This window comes from Oenanthe melanoleuca, chromosome 11, assembly GCF_029582105.1.
Source record: "Oenanthe melanoleuca isolate GR-GAL-2019-014 chromosome 11, OMel1.0, whole genome shotgun sequence".
Taxonomy (NCBI): domain Eukaryota; kingdom Metazoa; phylum Chordata; class Aves; order Passeriformes; family Muscicapidae; genus Oenanthe; species Oenanthe melanoleuca.
In genome coordinates, this window is record NC_079345.1 from 15024916 (window position 1) to 15033408 (window position 8493).

Consider the following 8493-nt stretch of genomic DNA (forward strand, 5'->3'; position numbering starts at 1 on the left):
TCAAAGGACTCTGCTTCCCCATGCCTTCCACAGCAAGAAAAGGCAAGATCTTTTTCTAGCAGTCACAACTTCTGTGCATTTTCTATATAAAACTGGGTAAGAATGTAAATTTAATAGACTTTGGAAGTGAGCTGATTCACACTCCTCCATCAGGGGATGGGTATCCTGAAGCTCTCTAGCTTTTCTAGCTTTGTTCCTTGGCACATCTTCATTCTGGGCTTTGTACCTACTCCACCTCTGCCAGCAGTTGAGGAAACAGAGCCTGGATGTGTGAAGTAGTTTCAGTCCTACATTCCTGACTATATTCATATGGAGTGAACTGCACAATAACTAAAGCATCAGCTGTTACCCCTGTTTTCATTGTGTTAGAAAATAATAAAATTAAAAAAAGGAAATAAGTAAGAGGTGGGGTTTTTTTTGTGCTTTTAGTGGAGATGATCTTTTAAAGGGAAGAGCTCTGCACATTCAGGCAGGACCTCTAGGTACCATTTCAGAGCTCCTTCCTACCAGAAGTACTTTATTTTGACTCAAACAAACTACAGAAGTTAACAACTGTTTTCTATTTGGCATTTTTATAAGTATTAAAAAAACCAAAAACTCTCAGCTAACATGCCCACCTCACCTCCCCACCTCCCCAAAGAAATTTAAAAGGTTCAGCCAAAACTCTTCTACGTAGTTCAAATCCAAAATTTTCATCCATACTCAGGTGTGTGTCACCTGCAGTCACCAGGGATTAACCTTAAAACCTGATTAAAATCTGTTTTAACCTTAAAAGCACCCATTTTATAATGCCACTTTTTAGCAATACCTGAAGTCATGTTATTGGCATTTGCTATTGTTTTTATAATCTCTTGAAGCACTCAAACACCTACTTATTTAAAGGTAATCCTTTAAGAAGCCATTTGCACCTAAAAGTCAAAGGCCAAATCCACGTGAACCTGGTGGAAATTCTGGCACTTATTTCAATGAAGAAATCATAATTTGATCAAATTTACAGTAAAGAGGAAGATGATTTGCTTAGGGAGTGATGAGGGTTGGCTTTGTCCCTGTCATCAGCCACATGCTGGCTGATTTAAGAGTGAAATTTGGATCTGCTCACAGAGGCAATCAGTCACTGGACTGGATGCCCTTCTTCAGCCAGGCTAAGCAGTGGGACAAGCACAGGGGTGTAATGGGAGAGCAAAAAATTAGTGAGGTTTAGAGAACCTGAGAATCTCTCATGTTTCTGTATCCTGAAAATAAAGCAGTCAGTTTATCCAGCATATGGCTCTTCTGTAGCTGATTGACTGAGGCTGGACCTCGTGGTCTTCACTCCCAACTTCCACCACCTTCAGGGCCAATATTTGCCTGCAGGAGGGTGGCACAGAGCAGCCAGAATACGTGCTGGCTGTGATGTGGGTGTGACAGAGATGCCTCCCATCACAGACACAGGCTCCTCACCATTGCCTCAGCAGGTGCTGCCAGGTCTCCTGAGCAGATCTGTGATTTGGCAGAGTTTTTAAATATGCACAGACCAGAACAGCCCCAGCTAAGCAAGGTTTCCAGAACCGTGGTAAACGCTGCAGTGCATATTTTGCAATGGCACAATGTTTACATTAGGAAGGTGGTTGTTTCCAAGCCTGCAACTTCCAGAGACACAGGGTGAGCCCTGCCCCAAAGCCCTGGGTGCTCCCTGCACTGGTACCCAGAGCCCTCAGCCTTCCAGGAGAGGCAGGAAAATCAAATTTACCCAGAGCAGGTAAATCACTGCTAGCCACAGGAACATTCCTTTACAGGAGAGGGTGCAAGTTATGCAAATATCGACTCTATAAATCTTGTGGCTTTGAAGAAAAACAAAAAAAATACCACTTAAAAAATTGCTCCAAATTTGGCCACAGTATAGTTTTGTTAGTTCAAAGAAATAAAGCTAACTTTATTGTTATTTGTGTTTGGATCAAAGAAAACTATGAAAATAAACATTAGACAGAATGATAATCAACACTGGAAAAGAAATGTTTACTAAAGATTTTCTTCTGTGTTCTCTTACCAGCATTAATAATATTTTCTTTTTCTGAAGTTTTCTTGCTTCCTTCAAAGAGATTGATTTCAACAGAAAGAACAAACATATGCAAATAAACTGAATGATGTTATACCCCCTGCCCCTATCCCCCCAAACTGCATCAGATAATTCCATATTGTTAGTCTGCATTACATTTTTATCAGGTTTTTGTCTTAATCAGATATGAAGCTCTTGCAGTACATCTCTAGAACTGGGCTGTGACCCTGGTGTGACTCTGCAGCACAGAAGCAGCCCTAACCCTGCTGTAATCTAATAGTTGGAATTTAACGGATTTGTTTTTTCGGTGGAAATAATGGCTTCCTGTCACAAAACAGAGACACAGATTACATGCCTGATAAATGGCTTTGGCATGATTTTTTCATGTAACACACAATTAACAGTGCCTCTCATAAGATTCATGGTCTAAGGATTTGGTGAAAGCATGAATAAGTTCATTACTATGTCTTTTCTTTAAAAACCCACCCTACATTTCTGCTGGTGCTTCAAAAACAAAAATTACTTTGCCTAGAAAGAGGTCACCTATACTTTTTGGTGTTAGTTCAGCCTCAAAACACTATGCTGGAATTATTGCCACTGACTGCTAATGTATTTTTTTTTTTTTCATGAGGCATATTATTATAATTGATAACCCAAAATGGAAATGGGATAATTTTGATTTTATAAGCTACCATCCATACAGATACTGAAAATTTCCACATTACAGCCATGATTGTTTCTTGTCATGCCATAATCCCCTAAACATTATCAACTAATTAACAGCTGAGCAATACATAAGGAGATATGCATTTCTATGGATGGATTTAGGCGTTTTGAAGGAGTTTATTATCTGCAGTTTGGTTTTGAAGGCACAGCTCAGAACTGCTGCTGCTGCCTCCTTTGGTTATCTTGTCTTCAGGCCACCCAGCCACCAGCCTCACCCAGTGAGTTGCCCAGTCCCAGCAGCTACAATGAGGTAATCATCACCTCGTGGTGGCGTGGTGTGAGTGCTGGCCTGTATTTTATTAACAGAAAGAGGGTCACAAGTCAAATACATGCTCGGGGTCAGCGAGCAAACACAAAAGAAGATTAGAGGAACAAAAAAAAACGTGACTGGAGGGGTAAAATCCCACTGGGGGTTAATCGAGCAGAAATGTATCAAAGAATGTAAACTACCCTTTCTTTTGTTATTCATCATATGGGACGTGGTTCCTGTGTCCTGCTGATTCCAGTCAGATAGGGCATCATCTCCAGAGTGCTGTCCTTTAATGAGCTCTTTGAACACAGGGACTGCCAATAATCTCTGCTACTACTACTACTAATACTACTGCTACTACTCTTAAAACAATAACAAAAATAACAATTAAAACCACTCAGCATAAATATGTAGATCAAAAGACTTGCTTCACCTAATATTGCACTATCCAGTGACTGCCTACAAAACTAAGAAAAAACAGCATTCAGTGTCACTGCTCTGGAAAATCTTCTGCCTCCAACATGAAAAGACTGGACCAAGAATTGTCTCCATCAATAAACTGATCTAGCTCCAGCTTGAAATGTAAATGAATTAATAAAAGTATTTCTGAAGGGATGGTATTGCATTGGCACAGTTTTAGTTTTTCTAAGAAAGACTGTCTTTTTGAGTGATATAATAGCAAAAAAGGAGCCAGCAGCCTGATCAGCACAGTAAGTACTGGACTTGGTAGGGACCAAATGGCAGCAGTCAAAAAAAATCATAGGGTACTTACCAAGCTGCAGCTTATTTTCTCTTCTGATACATGTTCATCGCTCTTTTTGTGACAAGAAACAGAAATTCTGTCTTATTTGAACTACACACATTTGTCTAATTCTTTAAAATCCCAGCAGTAGAAAGATTCCCTTTTCATCAATTTCCATTTATTATGCTTGTAGCTGCATACTGTAATAGGAATTCTTTTATCCATGTATACTGCACATCTATAGATTTTATGCTTTCACACATCACATGAAAAGCATATTTCAAAACTATTGCATTATCATGTGTCAGAAGAATATTGGTGTGGGAATGCAGACACATTACCAAAAGTACAGTATAAAACAAGGAAGTGAGAGTCAGGAAGGAAGGAATTCTTAGTTCTAGGACTATGTGCCTCTGCCTTACCATGCAATGTTCATCAAGCCTCTTAATCTTATTTTGGCATACTTATATATAAAAATAAGCAATATGTCCTTCTGCTAGGCTGAAATAAATGTTAACTGGTTCAATCATGCCCTTTGAGAGCAAAATTGGAATTTCTGTCATCAACACCAAGACGAGCCAAATCAGGCTCAGAGACTGTAAATCTTTACGTGCCAAAGAATAACACTACAGAGATGAAAATTTCATGGCCAGACACAAACTGTGGTAGACTGAAGGATTAATGTGAAATAAAATACAGCAAATTTCAGTTTTCCTTGAGCTGAAATCGAAGCATTCCTTCATTACCTCCCCAGCTATCTATAGATGCTTCCCAATACCATTAATTTTCACACATTATATCCCTCCTTCTGGAATATATGTATTTCATGCTGCATCTTCTAGCAAAGTCTGTATCTAACTTGTATATTATCCCTTAAGTTTAAAACTAATTTTGTGCTTAAGTGCTTTGCAGGATTGAACCCTCCTGGGGCCACAGGCAGGGTTTTTCTCCCTCTGGGATGGCAGGAGCTGTGGCAGTGTGTGCCAAGCGTGGACACCCACAGAAGGATTTTCTTCCCAGAACTATCTTAAAAATGGAAATGTCTGTCTCCTCCAGCTATACTGGCAGACACTGTTTACCCAAAGATCCAGATACACAAGACCTTGTTATCAACTGCAGCTTTTGCACAACTTTCAAGTAAGTTAGTGGGCTGGAAATCACACATTTTAGAAATATTTTCTGAAGGATGTGATCATATTTGCTGCCCTTGAAAGTGTTTAATGTTGCATGTTCATTACATATTTTTGTGTTACTTAATTTAAAAGGGTTTTATTTAAAAAAACACAAATTGCCACAGAGTGGATTTATAGATGCTAAGAAAATAATAAGAGATACTTAATACATAAAAAAGAAAAACTCATATAGCTGCACTGAAATGTAATTAATAGATTTCTAATGTCTTTCCAAGGTTTATATTTCAGTAGTTTCAGTACTTTCTTTGGAACACTGTCCACTGAAACACAACATTCTCAAGTCTTTCTGCTAACCTAGTGTAAAAGCACTACTGAGAAGAGTTGGCTTTTTAATGATGTGGTCAAAATATTTTAAGAAATATCACTTCAGGAACGATAGCTAATAAATTTGCACCTGGTTATGTGGAGGAGAGACACTATCCACTTTGGACAGCAGTGCTGAGATGTACTGAGGTTTGCATACTGCCAGCAAGCTGTATTACTACTTAAAGGCTAGTGGATAAAAATTTTACTGCACTCACAACATATACATTGGGCATTTCTAGTAAATTGATCACTCAAATAAAAAGAAAGGAATGTTTTTGATCTGCAGAGAAGATGAGCAAAAAGTAAGCCTACTCATCTTAACTCTGCATTAGGCAAAAAAATGAACTTTGATCTATCATATTGCAGAGCTGCTTGTATTTCAATGGCAATTAATCAATTTTTAATAGTCAAAGCTCCCAAGTAGTAAAAGCTTCTTAGACTTCCTAATCTAATAGCCATTATTTAAAATTTTTATTCTGTATGATTTACTGTTTGGAAGCAAGAAAGCAACAAAATTTCTTAAGGATTTTGCTTTTATACTAGTTGAAGAAGAGAATTTCACTATTCCTCAAGCTGGTGTAAAAGAAGTGCAAAATCCCACCTCAACATGTCTGAACATTTCTTAGCTAATCTAAGAGATTGCAGAGTGTGCAAGAGGGCAGAGCTAAGGTCAGGATGCTGCAGCAGCAGCTCCTTCCTCCAGTGCATCCTTCCTCCTGCAGGGATGGGGCAGGGTCGGTGCCACCCATCCCATCCCATCCCATCCCATCCCATCCCATCCCATCCCATCCCATCCCATCCCATCCCATCCCATCCCATCCCATCCCATCCCATCCCATCCCATCCCATCCCATCCCATCCCATCCCATCCCATCCCATCCCATCCCATCCCATCCCATCCCATCCCATCCCATCCCATCCCATCCCTGCTGCATTGTCTGCATGGGGACGTGCCCATCCCATCCCATCCCTGCTGCATTGTCTGCATGGGGACGTGCCCATCCCATCCCATCCCTGCTGCATTGTCTGCATGGGGACGTGACAGGTCCCTCTGCTTCCTCCCCCAGGGCCAGAAGGGGGGAGAGTCTCTCCCAAGGTGGTGGATCCAGCTCCACAGTAAGTCCCAGTTTTCCTGAGCAAGATGTGCCCTCTATTCCCAAGGCAATGGAGAATGAGGATGCTCAGCACCCTGTGGGCCTATCACACAAGTGAATCTAAAATAAGCTTAAGACTGTCTTGTTTTTAAAAGATTACCTTGGCAAGTCCAAAGCACAAAAAGAAGCATTTAAGACCAGAGATCCAAACTGGTGTGTTGTTGTTGCTAGACATGAAAGCCTAAGGTCAGAATTCAGAACTCAACCACTCCAACTCAAAAATGCACCAATGTATTTGCTAAATGGAAACCCCACTCGCTTCACATCTTATCATAATGTCACAAAATGCAGAAAATTACAAATCAGTTTTAGGGCAAAATACATGACAGCAAAACATAAGTACACAAAAACTACATTAAATATCAGTCTTCATTTGTCCCTACCACTTCAACTTAGCTCTCAGTTCCAAACTCCTCTCTGCAGTGCACAGCTTGAGACAGTCTAAGATCCATTTTAGAGTGGACTGAAATATAAATGACAGTTCGCACTACACATGAACATAGACAACTGTATAAAATATTTAAATAAAGACAGAAAAGAACAGAGGAAACCAACAGAGCCTTTGGCAGACCCAGCCTTTGGGAATTTAGCAGCTTGAGATTCATTGCAAATTTCATCTTTAATGTTATTTTTAGTTCAATATTTTGTAGCACTCAGAAGTAAATCTTTGTGTGCTGTCTCTCCTCCTGCTTGTGCTGCTTCCTTTTCTGATCTTTTCTTTTAAAGAAACCTAATATATTTTCAATACAATTGATTCGTGACATGTTTTGTGATATTTGTTAAAGTTACCCTGTTTCTTCATGCCATTCAGTGGAAACTATTACACTGTTGTGTCTTTTAAAGTGCTGAACAATGCTTGTCATAACTGAACAAAACGAGACCCCCCAACAGCCTTTGTTCCATCACACCTTGTGTTGTGTTAAATTCTCTGACACTGATTTTGATTCTTGGGTCAGAGTCAAGCTCTTTTTTTTTAACCTCTCACCACTGCTCCAAAGGCTGCCACACACAGTGCATTTCCAGGGCAGTTTTGATTTTATCCTGGAGTCTGTCCTTTGTCTCTCTCCTCAGCAATCTGACTGGAATGATACACAAAACACGGGGCTGAGGGTGGTGCAGAGAGGATGCTGGACATCTACCAGCTGTAAGAAAATGACAACTGGTAAGTTCACACCCCAGTCCACCCACTGCATGCTGCTGTCTGACCATGCTCAGGTGTCTTGTACAAAGCCCACTCCTATTTTTTTAATGGACTTTCCAAACCTTTCCCCTTCTTGCTGTTGCAGAGAGCTCAGTGAACATATTTTTCCATTACTATGCTTATGATTTAACAGTTGTGCCTTAAAATGGGCTATTCCACATCTCACAGAACTGAAACCAGCACTGTGATGTGACATGAGATGGGAACCATACAGGACATATAAAATAAGACTAAGGCTGCTTATCTGTGCAGTATGAACACTGTCAAACTACTTTTGCTTTAATTAATTTTAATTTCATCAGGTTGCAGTTGGAGTTGGGAATTTTTCCTCTAACAGTTCCCACAAATGCAAGGACTAGGAGCCTCTGTTAAATGATCAGGCATCAGCCTTAAAACAAACAAAAGAAGTATTTTATCCTCAGAGTGTGTAATGAAATTACAGAACTCATGGCCAAAGGATGGTGTGGAGGTCAAAAGTGTAAATGGACCATAAAAGGGATTACATGAAATCATGCAAACGAAATCCATCACTAGCTGCTAAACACAACCATCAAGATCCAGCCTCCAAATCAAAATGTCTCTGACACTGATCCTCAGAGGGCAGGAGCACACAGGGGAAGAAGGATTGCTCTGTGTGAGAGATATATCAGAGTTCATCCACTTTTTCCCCAGACATTTGCTCCTCTCACTCTCACAGGGAAAGCACTGGATATTTTGTCTGACTCAGGGTGGCAGCTACTGCGTGTGTTCTAAAGTCTTCAAAAAATCCAAACTCATTTTATTTGACACTGTATGTTTTAGAAATGTTTCCAATTGAAATTCAAGATAATTAGGGGGAAAAGCCTGTGAAGAGTCAAACAGAGGGCAAAAAGAAACACGAGCACCC